The following is a 24,531-nucleotide window of genomic DNA, read 5'->3' as shown; positions in this document are numbered from 1 at the left end:
ATGAAATGAAAAAAAATTAATAAAACCAATTTTAATGAAATTGAATAGTAGCAGCAATAAGAAAATAAACGATGTACAATTGAAAGCAATAAACATTGAAATGAAACTAGAATGAAGCAACAAAAGTTCTACAATAGAGAAGAACAGTGTGGGCAACTTAGTTGGCTTCTAAACTTTCATTAATATTTTTAAAATAATAGTGCTCAAGTCAATAGCATACTGATGATATTCAATAACACTGCCAAATTTTGGAGGAATAATTAATACTGTACCCTTGAACTTTTCATTTTTTTAACTGACAAGTAGCGGAAATAGAACCTGGGAGGGAGGATAAAAAAGGACATGTATAAAATGAGGATAGTTAAATTTGCATGCTTCACAATGAATAGAGGATAATCTAACTGGGAATAAGATGAAAACCCACCAAAACCGGTTTGCTCAGTGGATAGAGCATCAGCTTGCGGACAGAAGGGTCCGGATTTGATTCTGGTCAAGGGCATATACCTTGGTTGCAGGCACATCCTCAGTAGTGGGTGTGCAAGAGGCAGCTGATCGATGATTCTCTTTCATCGATGTTTCTGTCTATCCCTCTCTCTTCCTCTCTGTAAAAAATAAATAAAATATATTTAAAAAATAAATAAATCCAGGTCTTAAAAAAAAAAAAAAAGATGAAAACCCTACTGTGTAGAGAAAACCATGATTTAAGGTATTCAACACAACCATGGCTTAGCTCATTCCCATCCCCCACACTCGCAAAATGTAGCTCCAATGAAAAGGAGCCAGAATAGATGTCAACTATGGTGGGGAAAGAGCAAAATATAAAAATAAAAAAGTGTGCATTTTATCAACAAATCAGATTTGCACCAGATAGTTCACATTAAATATAAGCAAAATTAAATGAGCCTGTGTACAATGACTCAAAAACATTCATGGAGGATAATAAATCAATAAGCAGTAAGTTAAAAAAAAAGTGTGTGGGGGGAATGCACAAGTCAAGAAAAAAAATGTGTACAAATGAAAGCATAGCAGAATGAAAAAAAATCATCATAGATGCAGTGGTATTACAGAACCAAGTATTAAAATTATTGTGATTTTTAAAAATGTATTTTATTGATTTTTTTTTTTACAGTGAGGAAGGGAGGATAGAAACATCGATGGCAGAGAAACATCAATCAGCTGCCTCCTGCACACTTCCCACTGGGGATGTGCCCACAACCAAGGTACATGCCCTTGACTGGAATCAAATATGGGACCCTTTAGTCTGCAGGCCAATGCTCTATTCACTCAGCCACACCAGTTAGGGCAATTGTGATTTTATTTTATTTTATTTATTTATTTATTTTAATATATTTTATTGATTTTGTACAGAGAGGAAGGGAGAGAGATAGCAAGTTAGAAACATCGATCAGCTGCCTCTTGCACATCCTCTATTGGGGATGTGCCCGCAACCAAGGTACATGCCCTTGACCTGAATCAAACCTGGGACCCTTCAGTCCCCAAGCCGACGCTCTATCCACTGAGCTTAACCGGTTTCGGCCAATTGTGATTTTAAAAGAAAAACGAAAGACATAAAAATAAAACATCCAGCATTAAGAAAAATTGGTATCCAAAACAATATGTAACACATTAATAGATTTTAGACAAAAATAAATAGAATACATGAGACTAAATATCAAATTACTACCCTAAATTAAGAGGTTTTTTGGTTTTTTTTAATAATCGTAACAAACATAGAGAATGCAGAAAAATACATAAAGATGGAGGGAGGGAGAAATGAGTAAAAAAATGAATGGATGGATGGAAGGAATAGAAGAAGGAAGAAAGGAAGAAAAGAGGGAGAGAAGAGGGAGGAGGGAGAGTGAAAGGAGGAGGAGACAAGAAAGGAGGGAGGAAGACAATGTTCAAGACAGATAAAGATGAGGTAACTAGCTTCCTTGAAGTATAAAGTCCAACCATATGATCAAAAACATATTAGAGGATATAAAACAACAAAAAAAGTTTTTATAAAGTGATGGGAGGAAAAAACTAAAGAGAAAGAGAAAATATTCTGGTCCAAGCAACATTAATTCAGAACACTCAAGGCTACCTCCAGATGACTCAAGTCACACACCAAGAGATAAAAAGCAGTGCCCCCTGAAACTTCTCCACAGGGACATTTAAAGCTAGAAGATTAGAGGGAAAGGTCTATAGAGTTCTGATGAAAGAGAAAAATGTGTCAAATGAAATGTGTATCCAGCCAAGTTTCAGATACAAAGGTAATAAAAAGGGTATTCAGAACCATACAAAAACTCAGTATCTGAATAACTAATGAATAGTAGCTATTGTACAGTAAGCCATTGGAGTCCACTGTATTTTTGTCATTTTTTAATAGGACATTATTTTAAGAGACTGAGATTAAATTGAGTTGAAGAACCAGAGAGAAGTTGGTTGTAATAAGAATAATGGATAAAATGGAGGCACTCTATTCTGATGGCAATAAAATGGAAGGGAAGAGACACAGTTATGTGTATAGCTACAAAGTTTGCAAACAATAGCAGCTAAACTGGAATTTTCTTTCATGCACACATTTCTCCGTTTCAAAGAAGATTTAGCTATCCCAGTATGTTAAATACACTTGATATTTGTATACATTCTATTCTTATTTTTGTCATTTCCTAAAGCTTGTTTTGTTTCCTAAAATATTTGCAAGTCAAATTATAACACTTTTTCCTTCTAGAAATCTAAAAATTTATGCAACTTTTAGAATTGGTAATGTAATTTATACAAACTAATTGGAATATCTATTACAAACTGAGAACATTGATTTTTAGAAAAGTTTGAGTATTATTCCATATCTATTTATGCTTCAAGGTTTAAACTTGCATATTTTAGAATGGAAATTCTGTTAACTTTATTGCCTAATTATTGTATTTCTAATATAATGCCATAATAACCAGGCCCCTTAGGAATTAGCCTAGTTTTGTATCGGATAAATAGGTACTTTAACAGTCTCTGTAGAAAAACTTACTTTCATAAAAGTCTATGGATTCAGTGTTTGAACATCAATAAGGCCCTGACTAATGCATTCAGGATCCTTCTACAACCTAACTTCAACCACAGCTGCCTTGATGCTGTAAGGCTGCTTTAGTCCTTGACCCAGAATGCAAAATTCAGTCCTGTCACTAATTCTTTGGGAAAGTTATTCATACAAAAGTATTTCTCAGCACTGTAGGCTTCATCAAAGAACTGGATGATCATGGGAGGGTGTCACATGTTACAACCTAAATATTCCTTTCTCTTGATCACCTCTCTGCCATTCTCTTCTATCGTACTCTTTCCCATAGATCCCCAATCTTTACCCTATGCTTTATATAGAGGGACTCACTTTGAACACTGGAGCCAACCAGTGAGCCAAATCCAGCCCTGAGAAATGTTAATCAAAACATATTGTTACAAAGGTGGATTCTCAAAGATTTCTCGGGGACCAGAGAGGAAAATATCATTTTTCCTCTAATGTAGCACAAAGGTAAATGTGAAGAACTTCTGTGGTTAATACCCAATACATTCTTTAGTAATTCATTCAATAAATATAAATTGAACCTCTACTGTATACCAAGCCAATTACCACAAATTTAGTACAGGCCTCTATTTATTGGTCTTCATTTCCCTGTTCTTCTGTTACTCAATTCTGGATACACATGTGGGGCTCATGCATGATGTGTGTGTGTGTGTGTGTGTGTGTGTGTGTGTGTGTGTGTTGTGTATTTAGTCCCCCAATTGATCCTACTGGGCAAGCAGAGATGAGACCCAGCCAACCTGGGCAGTATATGATATGGTCTCTCTCCTCACCCTTACTCACCCCTCACCACATTGTAATTTATTTATGACAGTGTGATTTGAGATGAGGGAGATCAGAAATTTTAGAACATCTGTGATACAACCTCATTCTTTCTCTTATTTTGGATTTTTCCTCCCATGAAGCTCATGCTTCCAATAGTAAGCACATCTGGTTCAGGGTGAAGCATGTCCCCTAAGGATACATCTAGATACTAGTGTCTTTGGCCCAAATTTGTCATAGTTATAAGGCAGCAAATCTGGGTAAGTACCGTATTTTTCGGACCATAAGACGCTCCAGACCATAAGACACACCAGTTTTTAGAGAAGGGAAATGAAGAAAAAAAGATTCTGAAACAAATAGTGTCCTAAAATATTTTATGAGCATTAAAACCCAACATCACAGTCATAAACACATGTAATCAACCCTGTAAAGTAAACAGCAGCATTTAGAACCATTTTAGAGCCGGGCAAGCACACAGAGACCACACAGAGCCGGGCAAGTAAAAAAACGTTTTTTTTAAAGTATATGTGTAGGCTATATTTGGACCATAAGACGCAGGGACTTTTCCTCCCCACTTCTGGGGGGAAAAAAGTGTGTCTTATGGTCCAAAAAATACGGTATGTATCTTCGAAAGAATCAAATCTATCCCTTAGTTGGGTCATATCAAGATCAGGATTGGGGAAAACAGTTGAAAGTTATTCTTCAACTCAGCTTTGACAGTAAGAAATCTAATAATTCATCTCTATTTGTCAGTTTCCTTTATCTACTTGCAAAAATTGCTTCCTAAAACATAGGATATATGTGATTATCATTCCGTAAAACACCAACAATCTCTAACTCCCCTGTGCCAAGAAAATGTGTCTTTTTTTAAAAAGGGACACAACACTATACCTAAATGATTTTCACATTGGCATGAGAAGTCAATAGAGTTGCCCAAAATTTCCTTTCCTTCTTTCCTTCCTCTCTCTCTCTCTCTCTCTCTCTCTCTCTCTCTCTCTCTCTCTCTCTCTCTCTCTCTCTCTCTCCCTCCCTCCCCTCTCTCTCTTCCTCTCTCTCTCTCTCTTTTCCTTCTTCCCTCCCTCCAATTTCCCTTTTCCCCTTTCTCCCTTCCTTTCTTTATCTCTCTTTCTTTTCTTTTTCTCATAATTTTTAAATTCTTAGATTATATAGGGAGGCATGGGTTAAATAGAGCCTCATCCTACTATCTGACTAGAGAGTGACAACTATCCCAATCACATAGAGGCTGTCCTGGGATATCTCTGTGTAGCTTTTCTGGGACAGCAATGTTCAGCCTGGAATCAGAATGAAAGCCTCCCCTTGAAAACTAGCCTCTTGCTTTTCACTTGCACCTGCTCAGACAATACCAGGTCACACATACATCAAGAGCTATAGTTTCCCACACTCATATCCCCAGTTAGGATATGTTTAACATTAATTAACTTGTGTGCTCTGTGGTAAGAGACTTCTCAAATGTATGATTTGTTTTGACCGGTGACCTCATTGAGGACAGAGACAAGTGATTGCTTCTCTTTTTCTTTTATGCCTTGCCCACTCTTCACAAAATAGTCTGACTACAATTTGATCCTCAATAACACTTGTCATCTGATTGATAAGCAGGCTAAACCAAACCTCCTCCTGAGCTTATATGCTAAAATAGATGAACTAATGCAGACATTGACATTTACAAAGAAGCCAAAATGATACGTGTTTAAAATAATATTCAGGAAGCTGAAAGCTAAATTTGATGCTCAGTTTCAGGAGCTATCTTTAGCCTATAAATTCTGGTACAGCTATCTTGACCTAGCTTAGCCCATCATCACATTCATCTGCCCTTGCTTGAATACTTTTAGTGTACATCTGTCTTTTATTCTAAGCTGCCTCAAATATTTTTGGAGGAAAGAGGGTTATAAATAACAAGTGTAGTTTATCCTAGCAGAATACATTAAGAGTTAAAAATATCTGCATTATTCACATGTAATGAATAAGATCGAGCACACATGCAGAAAATAAAAATAATGAATGAAGATGAAAAGCAGTTTTGTAGCTCACACCTATTTTGGGGAAACAGAGATGAGAAGCTTGACCACCTGAACTTAGAAAGGGCAGAACATCAAGGTTATCTTCTTATCTGCTTGTGAAAATGATTGCACGATCTATAGCAAGTGGCCTGGAGCAGGATCTGTGTTCAATGACTCATTCAAGAAGTGGTCTTTCCATTAGTTCCCCAACTATAAACGGAGACATTCATTTAATTCTGACTCACATTGTTAAATGCCACATACTGAATCACCAATCTTACTACATAAAACACCTGGATCAAATGTCTCCATGAAATACTTATTCAGGCTGAAAATCTCCACTTAGGCCCAATAGATTGCGGAAACTGTGGTTACAGCTAGTTGTCTTGGACATCACATAAGAGTTGAAGTTCATTGGCTCTCTGGATGCAAGATTAAGCCCAAATAGACAGTGGATGTTATTTTTTTTATGATGCTTTATGAGACCACTTTTATCTTTATTGTGTGCAATAAAAATTCTCATTGATAAACCTACTTCTAATAATTTTGGCTTTAAAAATATTTCTCTTTTAGTGAATACTTTTTCCTACTTATGTTATTTTCCAAAGGGACATTTCAAATATGAAAAAAAAAATCTACAAGGGCCTCCAAATGAAATGCATTTTCTAACCGTCCAGATGTTCATTTCAATGCATGCATCATATAAATCTAAATTGATGAGAATGGTAATGGTCCAGCTCAGTCTGTCTTAGTTAGTGAACTCTGAAACAAGAAAAATAAAAAATATGCCATTTTGCAAGTTAAGAGTTTTAACAATTCAAGAAAAGAAAACACTTCTTACATTTTATTGTTCTGATTTTATGGACAATAAAGTTGACTTCCCAAAGTGGTCTTCTAACTAGGTAACAGACAAATATCTCTGTTTCAAAAATTATGTCCAAAAGTTTCTTCTGTGATGAAGTTATGTTTGTAAAAAGACAAATAAAAACCCAAAGAAATTCCAAAACAAATCCTAAAATATGACCATAGTTTCCATTGTTTTTCTTTCTAAATACTTTAATAGATACTCTGTATTTTATTCCATTGTTACTCATACACCTGAAGAGTGTGACACATGTGATAAACAATTATTCAATCTTTGAGAATTTATAATAAAATTAAACAAATCTTATATAATAAAAGGCTAATATGCAAATCAACCAAACAGTGGAAAGACTGGTCTCTATGATGTGCACTGACCACCCTGAGGCAGACGTTCAATGCAGGCAGGAGCTTTCCCCTAGTGGTCAATGCACTTCCAAGGTAAAATGCCACTCAGCCAGAAGCCCTGAGCTGGGCTCATGGCTGGTGAGCAGAGCAATGGTGGTGGGAGCCTCTCCTGCCTTTGCAGCAGCACTAAGGATGTCCTGATTGTGTGGAGTGGGCCTAAGCCATCAGTCAGATCCCCTGAGGGATTCCAGACTGCAAGAGGGCACAGCCTGGGCTGAGGGGCACCCCCAAGGGCACGAATTTCGTGCACTGGTCCTCTAGTGTTATATAATTTTATTATAAATTCTCATTTATTATAAGGATGGCTATTGACATCCTTTGAGAGACTGGATGAGGACTTCAAACAAGGCCCAAAGTTAGGACCCCAAAGCACCCCATTGCTGTGTTATCTTCAAAGCCATTCCCTCAGATTCACAAATAAAGCTAGGAATCATCAGAGGCAAATTGCAGAAGGGGCAAGTGCCCTGACGATACAAGTTGCAGCTGGTCTTACTATAGTTTTCACTTTGGGGAGAGAGATGTAGGGCAGCATGCACCTGCCCAACACTTCCGTAAAGCAGCCTTGAACATCTACAGGTGTTCTTCAAGCCACATGAGTTCCTGGGCCATCTGAACTGTGTGTTGTAATAGAGGTGTGGTGCTGCATTGCTGATGTCACACCCACTTTTCCTAAAAATATAGTACTTCCTTTGGATGTGCTTGAGTGAGGATGTTTCGATTCTTATGTGTGTATCCACTTACATTATCTCCAAAGTAATAGCAAGAGCGAGCATCTACTCTGACCCAACAAGCCCCACAGCTGCATGTTACCACAATACCCTAAGAGAAGGATATTTTCAGGGACCCTTATGACTTAGTCCATTCATGATTATTCAACAAAATACCATAGACTGGGTGGCTTACCAATAACAGAAATGTATTTCTCATAGGTCTGAAGGTTGAAGGTCTGAGATCAGGGTGCCAGGCTCTCTTCTGGGTCTGAGACTTCTCTTGGTATCCTCACATGGAAGCAAGGGCTAGGGAGCTCTGTGGGTGCCTTTTATAAGGGTATTAATCCTATGCATGAAGACTCAGCCTTCCTGACTCAAAGGCTCCACCTCCTAATATTCTCATCTTGGATCAGGATTAGAATTTCAACATACAAATTTTGGGGAGAATATAAACATTCATATCATAACACCACCTTACATTTATCATCAACAACAAATATTCATTCCAAAATTATGACAAACACTAAACTCAGACATCATTTGGAATATTATAGGAACATACACCCAACTATAAGATTAAATTCAGATTTCCATAGACATGTTCTTAAGGCTTCTCATTTATATTTCCTCTCCGCAGGCCCACTACTAGATTATAAAATCCCCCATATGAAAGGATTGGCCAGAATCTATTTCTCTTATAACCTTCTATGGCCTTTAATATAGTGCCATATATGGTTTAGAATGCTGATGGCAGACAGCTAAATCAACAGAAATAAAAACAAAAGAAGATTCTTTTCAGCAAGAACAGCTAGTACTTTCTTGGCTCAGGGAGAAGTAATAAATTCAGCATTTATAATAGTAAAGATTATTTACCATAAAGTGCATTTATTGTCATAATATAACGATTTAATTCAAAAGTTAGTAAGCGAAAGGACATTTATAGCTGTGTATACTGCCAAATTAGTTCTATCACTAAAAAATTTAACTAAAGTCTTGCGAAATGTCCTGAAACCATGAAATACCTTTAAAGGATTTAAGGACAGAATTAGTAATTTATCTTGTGGCATTAAAAACTTGACATCCATGGTCACAATCTGGCTCAATGATATTATCCTGGATTAGTCTCTACCTTTGTGGGACAATTTCAAAGGGGACTGCCCAAAGACACACTGGACTGGCAGCTCATCTAGCCTAATGACTATGCAATTTGCAAATACTGTATAAAGATTGTGGTCTTGGCATTTTTTCCTAGAAGTACTCCAGCAGAGCTTTGACTTCAAAAGTCTTCTCTCACAGATCCACAGCCCACTGGCCATTACCTTAGCTCTTCCCTCAGGTCTGCAGAGACTGGCCACCTCGAGAGCATCACCAGCACCCCTTCCCATGCCCCTTCCTTGATGCAGTGAAACATTAGAATGACTTTGGCATTTCCACTTTAGCACCTTCCTTTACATGGCCACTGCATGATATTTTATTTTAAGTGTTTTTAAATCTCCGAGTCTACTTGTATTTCACAAAGTCATCTCATTAACACTTTCTTCTGACAACTCTCCGTATATACCATATTTTTCGGACCATAAGACGCACCTTTTTCCCCCCAGAAGTGGGGGGAAAAAGTCCCTGCGTCTTATGGTCCAAATATAGCCTACACATATACTTTAAAAAAAAAAGTTTATTTTTAAAAAAAAGTTTTTTTACTTGCCCGGCTCTGTGTGGTCTCTGTGTGCTTGCCCGGCTCTAAAATGGTTCTAAATGCTGCTGTTTACTTTACAGGGTTGATTACATGTGTTTATGACTGTGATGTTGGGTTTTAATGCACATAAAATATTTTAGGACACTATTTGTTTCAGAATCTTTTTTTCTTCATTTCCCTTCTCTAAAAACTGGTGCGTCTTATGGTCTGGAGCGTCTTATGGTCCGAAAAATACGGTACATGTACTACTTTAGCAAAAGGCACCATTATTCATTTTCACATTTTTTTCATGGAGTGATAAAACCTATTCCCAAATACTCAGATTTACTCATGAACTTGGGGAACATCTTTACCATCACAATTAATAATAGTTTATTATTTTTGAGATAACATCCTGTTTACTAGGTAGAATACTGCTGCAATACACAGTCTCTCACCACTATGAGTAAAGCAACTACTTGATGTGCTTCTGAAAACTGCCATGAAGAAAAAAAAAAATATTGTCTCTCTTCCCTGAACTGACCAAGATGTTATCCTCTATGGTCCAGAGGTCTGTGCACATACCTCAAGGGGAAAAACTGGGTCTATTTGCAATCTGTCTCTATAAATATTTAATAAATATTTTGAGAGGAGGCTGACTAAGATCCATCTGTTAAACTACTAGAGACATACCAGACACTGTGAATTAAATACAGAACGGGGCCAATATGTTGTCAGGGGTCGATAGAGGGCCAAAGATATGCAGCTGATCCCACATTCTCAGTAGACCAGCACGGTGATAGGCATGAAGCAGTCCAGAGTGGGTGAACAGAAATTCTGCCACCAAATGAAGCTAATTCCTTGTGAAAAATCAGTAAACAATGTTCCAGCGAGTTTAAAACAACAAAATTGACTCTGCCACATATACAAAACCTCTGTCTCTCAGAGAAGCCAAAGCTCTCAAAGTCTGATTATATTTGCCAGTAGCTTCCTAATATTGTCATTCCTCAATAAATGAAAATCAAGTTGGGAGAAATGCAGCAAATATAAGCTAGATGTATTTGTTCTTTGACATTTATTCAACTCACGCCACTTTTATAAAGTTAATAAGCACAGGGCGCACTTCCAAAAATGTATACACATTACACAGTAGTGTTTATTAAAATACATTTCATTTTCAAAATGTAATAGAATCTACAGCTATTAGCTGTTAAAGTGTGTATACATTTTTGGGGCACTCTGTATAATTTTAAAAACCAAACACTCAAAGCAACCACAAATGAGATTGCCATAGTGTTTTTGTCACTCTCTAAAAGAGGCTGTTTGTTTTTTTGAAGAATGAAGAATGTCAGGATTTTCAGTAAATGATTTCTAGTTCAGAAAAAAATTCTGTCAACCTCCTTTAGAGCAAACGGGCTTATATTAACATGATAGGTGAAGAACAGAATACACTGATGGCAAATTCTATCTCTTTCAATCTTTCTCTCCAGGGACAGTTTAAATTTGGAATATATTAGTTCAAATAAAGCAAATGGAAGTTTTTGTGCATGCACAGATTTTCCCCCCTTCAGCCTCTCGCTTCTCTTCCTGCCTCCCCTCTCAAAGATTGAAAAACTACTGCAAATAGAGGGCCTGCAACAGGTTCCTAGTTCTGACCAGACCTCCCATGACTTTGCTGATTATATATAATACATCAGCCTTGCCCTTTAGACATGAAAAGGAATAACATCTATAGAAAAATCCCGTGAGACAATTGTGTCAATGGAGGAGGAAAGGAGGCAAAAAAGTACTTGACACTGAGAAAATAAGGAAATGATTTAAAGCTCTTGATTGCATTTATATTCACATGCCAAGAAAAAGATATTTGCTTCTTCCTTTCCACTCCCACCGTAAACTTAACACATGTGTGCAGTGTTAACATACACAAACTCATATTGACAGGAACACACACATTCCTGTGCTGTTTCAGGTAAAAATATAAGAAACCAATGCATCTCAGACATAGTATATATAGAGAGAGAGATGGAAAACCTTATTTTACATGAGTAATTCTGTGTCCCCAAGGCTTCCTTTATTTGCTGCTCTGTTGGTATAAGTCTAACCAAAGCACCATCAGTAAACAATCTATTAGTATTTTGTATAGTGCAGTAACTACACTTTTTTATGCCACTTTATGTTCTGATATGAAGACAATGGAAGACTAAGATTTAAATGCCTAAATAAAAATTGTCTCTACAACCCTGGCTGGGTGGCTCAGTTGGTTGGAGTGTTGCCCCATAAACCAAAGGGTTGCAGGTTCAATCCCTGATTGGGCTGTGTATGGGAGGCAGTTGATCAATGTATCTCTCTCCTTCTCTATTTATCTACCTATCTATCATCTACCTCATTCTCTCTGTCTCTTTTCCTTCATCCCTCTGTGAAATTAATAAAAAAACATATCCTCTAGTAAGGAATAAAAATTTGTCAATATACATCTCTTGGATATTAGATATTTAAATGTGCTATTTTAATAATTAATGTTCTACATTATATGGAAGCATTCCCACCATTAAGGAACAATTATAGCTTCATTTTAGTTGTGGTTACAAAGGATTATAACAATCCCCTTCTCAATTTCAGATTTTAAAAAGCAAAGCTTACAAGTAGGTACAGATCATATAATCAGGAAAAAAAAATCTGATTCTGAAACATAGATTTGTTTACAGGGCAAAATAGATTTAAAACAAAAGCACAACATTAATAGATTATAATTTTAAAATTATTTGCTATTGTTCTTAGAGAATAAATGAAATAATGTTGCTATGATTAAAATGTTCCAAATCTGCTGAAACCAGTTTGGCTCAGTGGATAGATCATCTGCCTACGGACTGAAAGGTCTTTGGTTGGATTCCAGTCAATGGCATGTACCTTGGTTGTGGGCACGTCCCCAGTAGGGGGCGTGCAAGAGGTAGCTAATTGATGTTTCTCTCTCATTGATGTTTCTAACTCTCTATCCCTCTCTCTTCCTCTCTGTGAAAAATCAATAAAATATATTTTTTTAAAAATAAAAATAAAATAAAATGTTCCAAATCCAAGTTCAGAAATGACCAGGTTTGGGAAATAAATTTGTTAGTGCATTTTTTTCATATGTAAGATAACTCTACAAATTCATTATATCAATGGTGGTGTGTATAATATATAAGGTAATGATACAAAGTAGTCCTATCAAGTCACTAGACCTGTTTCTGCCCTTTGCACTGGAAGTGGGTTGCCTAGGGGAAAAAAGAAAGCCTTAAATTTCTCTTCCTATTCAAAAAGAAAAAAAATGAACTTTCCTTAGGCATCAGGTTTCTAGATATAAAAAGTTATCAGATGAAAAGCCACCCATACCACTTATAAATGTCCACATTGGAGGGACAGCACAAGCAAGGAGGGACAGCACAAGTAACCAAGCCCACCTCTCTAAGAAGCCATCCACACACTTCTATGTACTTCTGGGATTGACCCTGCTGCCAGCTCTAGCCGCTTGCTGCTTTCTTACCAGTGCCTCCAGCCAGAAGAGATAAGGTCACAGAGTGATAATGTACAACAGGTCCTCAAATAATGTTGTTTCCTTCAATGTTGTTTACTTAAAATGTTCATGAGAAAAACAAATTGAATTCCTGGGTGGGGTGTCTAGGTGGAGTTTGCATCTTCTCTCCTGTCCTCCCCATGTCTGCACAGGTTTTTCCTCTGGGTACTCTGGGTTCCTCCCACCTTCCAAAGCTGTGCACATGAGGTGAACTGGTATGTCTATATTATCTATGTCTGAGTAAGTGTAAATGTGTGTGTGAGAGGCCCTGTGCTGGAAGGGCATCTGAGCCTCAGAAAGATGTTCCTGTCACCCTTGACTGGGAACTGGAATCAGTGGGTTGGAAAAGAATGATCTTACTTGTTTTTATTCATCTTTCTCTTTTTAAAATTTCTGATATATATATTTTTTTATTTCAGAGAGGAAGAGAGAAAGACAAAACATCAATGATGAGAGAGAACCATTGACTGGCTACCTCCTGCAGGCCTCCCATTGGGGATCAATCTTGTAACCCGGGCATCTACCCTGGCTGGAAATGGAACCAGGAACTCCTGGCTCATAAGCTCAACCACTGAGCCACACCAGCAGGGCTATCCATCTTTCTTAAACATACGTATAGTTCACATTTATTTCAACATTTAATAGTAGTAGTGTTTTGGATCTTTATTTAGATGTTTAATATAGTTTCTGTGACCAGAAATATGCCATAGAAACTTCACTATCCTTCACTATTATCTATATCTAGAGGCCTGGTGCATGAAATTCATACATAGATTGGGGGGTGTCCCTCAGTCCAGCCTGCACACTCTCCAATCTGAGACCCCTTGGATCCAATCTGCTAACTTGTTGCTCTGCCATCTTCAACACTTGGTTTCATCTCATGGCCCAAGATAACTCTTTCAGCTCTAACCATCTTAGCAGAAAGAAAGAAAAGGGCAGAGGAGGAAACATCCCATACTGTAAGGACATGACTAAGAAGTTATACTCATTTATGGTCAAATCCCATAGTCCAGAACTTGATCATATGGCCACTTGTAGCTACAAGGAAAACTGGAGAATGTGGTCCTTTTACAGGGTCATCAACCTATATATATATAAGCCTAAGCAAATGAATGACCAAACAACCAAAAGATTGGTTGACTGGTCACTATGATGCCCACTGACCACAAGGGGACAGATGCTCAACTCAGAAGCTGCTTCCTGGAGCTCAGTGCACTCCCACAGCAGGAGTGCTACTCAACCAAAAGCCGGGCTCACAATTGGTGAGCGCGGTGGTGATGGCAGGAGACTCTCCTGCCTCTGCTGCAGGCAGAGGTAAGGAGCGAGGAGTTCTGGACTGCAAAGGGGATGTCTGACTGCTGGCTTAGGTGGATATCCCTGAAGGGTCCTGGACTGTGAGAGGGCGCAGGCCAGGCTGAGGGATCCTCCCACCTCCAGTGCACAAAATTTCTTGCACCAGCCCTCTTTATATTTCATATAAAATAATTTGATATCTTTCTTGCCAAACTTGACTCATTCACAATGATTTGCCATCTACTTCTACATTAAAATAGAATAAGACAATTCTGAATCTTATCTACCCTTGTAAAAGTATCATGCCTCTCACATGCTTATAGACACACCTTTATTAAGTACTCTTTTCAAGGTTTTCTTTTATATAAGGGTTTGACTTAGATGTTCAATGTTGCTCTACCATCAAAACGTTTTTGATATACATATTAGCAAAGTTCAGTAGCATTCTAGCATTCTGTGACATCACATTCTCCCACTAAACTTATGTTCTCAGTTTGATATAAATCTCTGGAGTTAAAACTCTGGAATTAATAAATATTATCAATAGTAATAGATATTGAAGGTAGATGGTGTAGCTGTTACCAAGTTCCTAAAAACTTTTTTTTTACCACCTGTGTCATGTGTGAGTATATGAGTGAGTGTGGAGTGTGTGTGCGTGTGTGTGTGTAATTAGTGGGACTTATAATTTATCACATCATGTAATAATATTGTAAATGTATATTATCAATAGCACTACAGAAATGATTGAGCTTTCACTTCCATTAATTTAAACTGTGACCATTTTTCCTTTGGATATTATTTCAGTTATAAAAGGTTTTGCTACCAGCTACAGTTTGAAATAAAAAAAAAAAAACACATTCAAAAATAGAAAGAGGTCTAGTCAAAGGATCTCAGACCATGAAAAAGAAACTTTTCTCCTGTATTTCAAAACAAATAAACATGTTCTTACAGTTTAATGAAGTAAAAATTAAGTTGTTATCACAGTGCTCACAATTTCCTCTGGGAGCATATTTCAGTCAATCTGCTTCTCATATTTTTCTTACGTTGTGCAGAAATTGCTGCTAAGGATCTGGATTTCTATTCCCTGGGACTGTGTTCCCCAGATGACTTAGTTTGATGAGAAAAATTTCCACTCCCAGTCAGGAAATGAAAGCATAAGGCAGCTTAATGAGCATGTTATTGAACTTTTCCAATAGTATAGACTTATTAGCTCTAAGAATTTCTAATATACACTAATTTTCTCCTACCTCGTGAAATTTGCCCTATAGCTCTTGCATTGTATTTCTTTAATCCAACTTCACAAATGTCATTTTGGTTTCAGACTCAGATATCTTCTAGAGTCTCAGCATAAGAGCTACATTTACATTCTTAAAGCAGGAATTTTCATTCATTTTTTTGTTCCTATTAGCTAATTTTAAGAAGAGATGCAGTCACAGTATGTTATAATCTATTTTTTAACTATTTAGAAGAAAACATTAACAATATCAAATAAATATTTCTAAAAATAGAACTGCTCAGTGGTCTCTCAAAAGCATCAAGTTTTATCAAATATATTCTAGTTTTGACCTGTATTATAAGCAGTGGTTAATAATTTTCTCATTGATAATTGATATTAAGGGGGGAAATGCATGTTTTGATTTATAAAAAAAAAATTATATCCAGTTCTGTGCCCACCAGCCTGGATAGCAAAAAAATAAAAATAAAAAATAAAAACCTGTCATTTGGGGGAGGCATATATGTGCACCTATATACTAGTCCCCCCACTTTTGCCATTGTGATCTAGGGCTATGCTGGCAGCTCCAACATTCACAACTTCTGTTCTTTTCAGAGCCATATTGACCCTGGGAGCATTGCCACTTCCTAAAGCAGTGTCACTGGGAGATTGTTTCAGGTCAGTCCTCCACCCATATCAAAGTCCTACCATCAAAATAGCCTTGCTAGGGAAACATGAATAGACCATGTTTACATACTCTCCACCCTCTTTACTCCTCACAACCAGGGAGCCATAATCTCACAAGTGAGCCATATTCGAATTATTCCACTCCTTCCAACAGGTCCTGACCATCTTTCAAAGTTAGAAAACTTTGGCTGTAAACCTAGTCTAGGTGGGTCACCCATAAGCACTACTCTGGTATTGTCTTGCTGTGACCATTGTGGACTCCAGATGAGTCCTGCTGATTCTAGCTTCAGTGGTCAGGCTCTACAGAAAAGAAGGTGAAATATAAGTTTAAATTAGATCCTCTCTTTCTCTTTTACTCTAATAGTATACTCTCTTAACCCCAGTGCTGAAGTGAAATATGTCCAGGGCCTTATTAACAAGGCATCAAACTAATAGTAGAACAAAAACTGCCATCCATGTGCTCAGATCTATGCCCCCTTATTACTTAGCCAAACCATTCAAGAATAATTGGAACTAACATCTGATCACTTTTCTCTCCTATCATTACAACCCTCCCCCTTTTTGCTCTAGTATCCCCAGAATGAACATTTTCATTCCTCAATATCATATCAACTTTCTTCTCAAGATAACAAGTTTAACTTACACGACTTATTTTTAGGTTATATTTTTGCAATTCAATTTTGTGGCTATGAAAATCTCACTTGCTAGATAGATGATAAATGGATATTATAATAACTGATCTTAGCTTTAAGCCCCAACTCTCATTTCTCAAGAAGGCAGAAAATTAATGTTCCAGTTATTTATGGCTATGTAACAAACCATTCAAACACTTAGTGATTTAAAACAACAATCATCATTTATGTTGGTCACAAATTTACAGATTTGGAAGAATTTGGCAGCAAGGGTTCATCTTTGCTACAGACTGAGTTAACTGGGGTAGCTCAGCTGGGCTGAGATAATGCACTTCCAAGATGTCTTACTCAGTTGGCTGGCAAGTTGATGCTCTTCTGAGGCTGTTGGCCAGGTGTTTTAGTGCTTTTCCAACAGGTCTCTCCACAGTGCTACTTTTCCTTCACAGAATAGCAGCTGTGTTTCAAACAAGAAAGTGAGATCTGCTAATATATTAAGTCCGAGGCCCTGAACTTGCCTGAGAGTCACTTCAGTTGTATTCTATAACTCAGAGAGCCTTCTAAATTTAAGGGACTTGGCAGAGAAGGAAGTGAGGAGAGGGTGGGAAAGTGACAAAGACTCCATCTCCTGTTATACCAAAATTCAAATAATCTGTGGCAACTGTTAACCAACCATACTTAATTCATTAATTTTTAGATAATTATCATTCTTAGGCTTTTGAAGTTAGTTACTGTTTAAAAGCAAGTCAGGTGTCAGGTCTTTTAGGGATAGTAAAATAAAAAGGTAAGCTTTCTCTCTCTCAATTAAAAAAATAAAATAAAACTAACAAAATTTTCAAGAACAATAAGACTAAGGGTTATTCATATCAACCAAGGCACAAAATATTAAGAACTGTTTATTGAAAACTACTGGCCATTAAGATTGGGAATCTCTAGCATTTTTGCCTAGAGTTGCTCTCATCCCCTTCTCATAGCTGTAATGGTGTAATATCAGGGCAAAGTTGGCCGTGAAAACCAAGAACTTCACTGCTGGCAGGGATTGACTTGTTTTTAAACAGAGGGCAATAACTCCATTCCCAGTCACACTATTCTTAAAATTATCAAATGTGGTAGAAAATGAACAGGAAAAGCACACAGATCTGTTCACCTGAGCCATGATTCCACTTGTTGAAGGCAGTAGTTCAAAGGACTAGAAATTTAACATGGAGACCCTAGAAATGAGAGAATCAGAGAGGGACTATGGAAAATTGAAATCCATAATTTCTTGAATATCATCTAAAATGTCCAGTTTCAAACTAAAAGGATTAAAACTTGCAAAAAAAAACCAGAAAAATGTAACCCATATGCAGGAATTAAAAAGAAACTAACTCCGAGTGAGCCCAAATATTGAATTTGGCAAACAGAATGATTAAAGCAGCTATTTATTATAAGTATATTGAAAAAAATTGAAAGAACTCTTGTTTAAACAACTCAAGAAAATATGATGACAATGACTCAGCAAATAATAAAATTCAATGGAAAAATAGACACTATTAAAAAATAAGCAAAACCTAAATTTGAGAGTTGACACAAATAAGAAATAACCAGTGAACTTGATGATAGCTAAATAGAAAGTACCCATTGTGAATAATAAAGAGAAAAAAAGATTTAAGAAAATTTAACAAAGCCTCAGAGACATGTAGCACAAAATAAAAAATATCAAAGTATTTCTAGTGGGAGTACCATAAATGATATCATTGTAATCAACTAATTATTAATAATAGAAAAGGAACAAAGGGAAGGCTGAACATTATAGGCATGTTCTCTGCAAAACTTTGGGGGAAGGGAACTGGACAAAGGGAAGACAATAGCATGCCCAATAAAGCTGGGATGACACAGGGAAGATACTTGCCTATCAATAAAACCGGGGACAGATATGATTGGCCAGAATGGGCGTGGCCAGTGCAAGCATGTAGAATTTTGGAATATATAATCCCCTAAACAAAGACACTTGCTCTCTTTTGATCTTGTTCCTCTTGACTCCTGTTTTGTGGGGCTCTTTTCATCCTGCTTCCTTGCCTTTGCCCACTTGGGCGATGGCCATGTGGACTCATGGACTGTAACTAGCCTGATGCTGAACTGGACCCAACTTCACCATGGAGAGAAAACTCTGGACACTGGCCTTGCTTTTAGCTTTACTGAAACCTCAACTATACTTCTGCCATGGCTGAACTAAGGAAAATGGAGCTTTGGAAACCCAGGGGTATAATTGCATGTAAAGTTTTCCATAATATCTCATCTTCCGATGGGGGCCACTGGTAATGCTTCTTCCAGTAGTGCCCAGGAGCCCTGCTCCCACTAGAAATAGGGGAAAACAAGGCACATTTTTCTCTGATAAGAGTAGAGAAGATATAAGGCATTAAAAATACTTAAAGAAATAATGGATAAAAAATTCCCAAACTTTATTTTAAAATATAAATCTTCATATGCAAGAAGTTCAAAAATTCCCAATAAGGATTAGTACAATGAAAGCCTCAGTTAGACACATCATAGTCCAATTGTAGAAAGCAAAAGAAGAAAATAAAATTTTGAAAGCCAAAGGAGAAGACTCATCACATACACAGAACAACAATAAGACTGGTAACCTCTCAACAGAAACAAAAGGTACTAGAATGGTGTGGCTCAGTGGACCTTAGAACCAGGAGGTCAGGGTTTGATTCAGGGCACATGCCTGGGTTTGTGGGCTTGATCCCTAGTATGGGGCTTGTAGGAGGCAGCCAATCATTGATTCTCTCTCATCATTGATGATTCTATCCTTCTCTTCCACTCCTTTCCTCTCTTGAAATCAATAAAACATATTTCAAACAACTAAAAATAAAATTGTTGAGGGAAGTAGGTGATCATGAAAATGAGACCAAGACACACAGGTACCAGCTTTGAATGTCAGAAATGGCAGTGACACTGGTGAGATTAAAATAAAGGATATACTCCAACTGCCTTTATTTTTAAAACATATTTTTATTGATTTCAGAGGAGAAGAAAGAGTAGAAACATCACAAGAAAACAGCAGACCAATACCTCTTTAACAAATTAATACAGCAACATATCAAATGGATGAATATTAACCACATAAACCAATAAAGATAGTAAATACCAGAAAGCATTTTGGAAATGCTAGAAGACACTACTACATTCCTACTAGAATGGTTATAACCTAAACAATTGTCAGTATCGAGTGTGGACAAGGGTATAAAAAACAACTAGAAGACTCAGGCATTACTAGCAAAAAACAGATTACTAACTTTTGAAAAAAAATTAAACATATTGTTAGTCAATAGTTCCTAAGTATTTACCCAAGAGAAGTAAAAACATACACTCATGCAAATACATGTAAATAAATGTTTATAGCAGCACTATTTTTATAGCAAAAACTTGAAGCAATCCAAATGGTGAATGGACAAAGAAAATGCAGCAAATATCTATTCAATGAATACTGCATAAAAATGAATGAATTACTGAAATATCTACAATATGAATTACATCTAAAATTATGCTAATGGAAAGAATCCAGGCACAAAAGACTAAATATCATATCATTCAATTTATATGAAATTTCCCCCAAATCCTACTTGAATCTCTAGATACAGAAAGCAGCTGAGCGGTTGCCTGTGGATTAACTGGAAACAAGTAGGAAAGACCTATTTAGGATAAAGAAATTTTTCTAAAACTAGACTGTGAAGGGTTTCACAGCTTTATAAATTGACTAAATTTAATTGACTTGCACAGTTAAAAGTAATTACATGGAAAGTTAAGGAGAAGTGGGCCTACAACAGGATAAAGATAACTGAATAAACCAGGTTAGTATTCAGAGATATTTCATTTTTGTTAATGAATGAGGTTGACTAGGATGAGCATCACAGATGAGACTGGCTGGCCACAGAGTTCCCACCTTTCTTCTAAAGTTTCCGTGGTGTTAGAATAAATTGTGGGGAGGTTAGGGTTTGTGTCATTTTAAATTTTGTCTCCTCAGATGCCGCCTACAAATCTGTCTAAGTTAATTAGAACTACCTTGAGGCTAAATCAGGGTCATGGTGAGGTCTCTGCCAGGGGAACCCTGGGGAGAAGCACTGAACTGGCTCACCGAAACAGTGTCTGTGGTTGCTTGGAAATCTAAGATCATGTGTTTCTAATATCTTTAGAAATAGAGAAGGAAAAAAAGTCATCTGAGACTACAACTGCCTTAAAAGAAAGCTGTAATCTCAGGATTCTTCCCGTTCTTTCTGCTTCTAAGGAATGCATTCCCCATTTTGTTCACTGAGCACCTTGACGGGGGCTTTGCATATGGAAAAGCACTGTCCCCATGGGCCTGGAGACACAGGACTTCTCCCCCTGTGTCTTTGAACTCCATGTGCCTTTCTCTACTTTTCTCATATTTGTTCCTTAATTTCCTGTCCTTTTTCTCCCAGGAGTCACTTATCTAATTAAAAAAAGAAAATAGGGAATATAATGAATGCAAAAATGTCATTAAAATACTCAGCCTTCTCAATCTCTATTATTACTGTTTTCACTGTAACAATGAGAAACATTTTTTGGTCTTACATAATGGAATATTCATGCCTACTATGCTTTTGTGTTTGTCTCAGAAAACCCTATAAAGTTATATTTCTATTTCATTATCTGTTAGGTATAGCCATAAGGAAATACCACCCCCTCGCCACATCTGCCCAGACACTGCAATAGAGGAAACAACTTGAAGAGGAAAAAAAGACCAAAGCTCTGAACTACTTACTAGGCAGACTTACACTGACTGCTTAAGATGAAAAGACACTTAATGTCCTCATTCTTGGCTGAAGATGATTCTTTTTTTAAAATATATTTTATTGATTTTTTTACAGAGAGGAAGAGAAAGGATAGAGTTAGAAACATCGATGAGAGAGAATCATCTATCAGCTGCCTCTTGTACACCCCCTACTGGGGATGTGCCAGCAACCAAGGTATATGCCCTTGACTGGAATCGAACCCAGGACCTTTCAGTCCGCAGGCCAATGCTCTATCCACTGAGCCAAACTGGTTTCGGCTGAAGATGATTCTTTATTCAAAATGAAAGATTTAACATTGGACAGATACATGCAAAACAACAACAACAAAAAAAAAACACCAAAAACAAAAAACAAAAAACTGGACCTATTCCTTACAGCATATACAATAATAAACTCAAAATGGATTAAAGGCTTAAATATAAGTCATGAAACCTTAAAAATCCTAGAAGAAAACATAGTCAGTAATATCTAGGATATTTCTTGCAGTAATAGTTTTTCTGATATATCCCCTTAGGCAAGAGAAACAAAAGAAAAGTTAAATGGGACTACATCAAATGAAAAAGCTTTTGCATTGCAATGGAAACCATCAACTAAATGAAAAGACAGCATACTGAGTGGGAGAACATATTTGCTAATGATACATCTGATAAGGTTTTAATTTATAAAATTTATAAAGAAATCAAATAGCACAACACTAAAAGACAAACAATCCAATTAAAAATAGACAAAGCCCTGAATAGAGACTTCTCTAAAGAGGATATACAGAAGACCATAGACATATTGGGGGAAAAAAAGTTCAGTAATCATAAGAGAAATGAGATATCACTTCACACCTGTCAGAATGACTATATGTCCATAACAAGTGTTGGTAAGGATGTGAAGAAAAGGGAACCCTTATACAATACTGGTAGGAATGTAGATTGGTGCAACCACTGTAGAAAACAGCATGGAGTTCCTTCAGAAAATTGAAAATGAAACTGCCTTATGACCCAGTGGTTCCACTTCTGGGACTATATCCAAAGAAACCCTAATTATTAATTTGAAAGACTATTGCATCCTTATGTTCATTTTGCAGTGTTATTTATTATATAATAGCCAAGATCTGGAGAATCCCAGGTGCCCATCAGTATATGAATGGATAAAAAGCTGTGGTACATTTACACCATGTAATACTATTTGGCCATAAAAAAAAAAAAAAAAAAAAAAGGAATCTTGCCTTTTGTGACTGCCAGGGCTGACCAGCAGACCCTGAACAACGAATGAACAGATTACTCCAACACAGGTTTCTGTGAAAGAGAGGGCTAAGGGACTCTTTTACTTCAGTAGTAAAAGCAATCCTGTTTGCCTGCCTAGTTGGCTTTTTATTGTAAAAACAGCTTGAAATCAAATTAGCCTCTAGATATAATCAGCATGGCAAGTATTCTTGAGAAAGTATATGCTTCTACAAGGTCAGTCTTTAAAGAGTAAACAGAAATTTGTAGCAGAACACCCAGGGGATGGGACTTTTTTTTGAAAAGTCAAGGTAGGGGCTGCTGCCTTCAGCAAGGTCCCCTCAGAGGCCCCTGATCTTTCAGAGAATCCTCCTTACAGACCTTCCAACCAAGTCCCATGCTTCCCCACATGTGAAAGCATGAATGGGCCTGGAGACTATTATGCTAAGTGAAATAAGCCAGTCAGAGAAAGACAAATACCATATGATTTAATTTATATGAGGAATCCAATGAACAAAATAAACTAACAAACAAAATATAAAAACAGACTCATAGATACAGAGAGACTGACAGCTGTCAGAGAGAAGGGTGTTTGGGGACTGGGTGAATAAAAAGGTTAAGGGATTAAGACGAAGAAAAAAACAGACACAGGTGATTGCCAGAGGGAAAGACGGGGAAGTAGGGGGAAATGAAAGAAAGCAAAGTAGGGGTAAATTGTGGCAGAAAGAGACTTGACTTTGGATGTTGAATGCACAATGCAGTATACAGATGATGTGTTATAGAGTTGTGCACTTGAAACCTTATGGCTTTATTCACCAATGTCACATTTAATAAAAAATAAAATAAAAATGAAACATTTTTACAGTTTGGAAAGAAAAATGAAACTGCAAAGACTATAGGTGCAAATACCTGAAGTGATGATGTTTGGTAAATAAATTCATTTACATTTCTTCTCCAAGGAATTATCAATGGAGTAGGGAATGCAGAGAATAGGCAGTTTTCAAAGCAATGGTTATAAATAGGTAAGAAAATTAAAGCAATATAATCCTTATTCAATCAGGAGGAGGATTATAAAGCATTGCGTAGAATGTGGTTTCTCTTCCATATTAAGATTCATTCTGGTCTTGCCCTGGGAGAAAAGGCTAGTTGGAAATACATAAGAACTATGGAGGTTTTTCAGAAGTTAGTACACATAGCTTTCTTCAGTGTTATATAAAGTTGATTTCCCACCAAGTTTTAAGAAAGGAGGAAGAAAAAGATGAGACAGGAAATACAAGTCCCTAATGATTTCTCTTTTGACCCACAAATACATGGAGAGGATGAGAAAATACAAGTGCTGCTCAAAGTCAGATCATCAGAGCTCAACCTTCTGCTGGAATTAGAAGCTCCTTACTTCATGGAAAAAAGGAGAGCTCTGAGAGGAGGGTTTATATTTAGTGTTCTGAGAGCCTAAAGAGCCCCGGAAGACAGAGTTTGTTTATCTTCTTTTTCTTTCTTTCTTTCTTTCTTTCTTTCTTTCTTTCTTTCTTTCTTTCTTTCTTTCTTTCTTTCTTTCTTTCTTTCTTTCTTTCTCTCTCTCTCTCTCTCTCTCTCTCTCTCTCTCTCTCTCTCTCTCTCTCTCTCTCTCTCTTTTATAAATATAATTCAGACTCATACACTTTCA

The sequence above is a fragment of the Pipistrellus kuhlii genome, unplaced genomic scaffold (assembly GCF_014108245.1).
Source record: "Pipistrellus kuhlii isolate mPipKuh1 unplaced genomic scaffold, mPipKuh1.p scaffold_m20_p_5, whole genome shotgun sequence".
In the NCBI taxonomy this organism is placed as follows: domain Eukaryota; kingdom Metazoa; phylum Chordata; class Mammalia; order Chiroptera; family Vespertilionidae; genus Pipistrellus; species Pipistrellus kuhlii.
Note: the sequence above shows the minus strand (reverse complement) of the source record.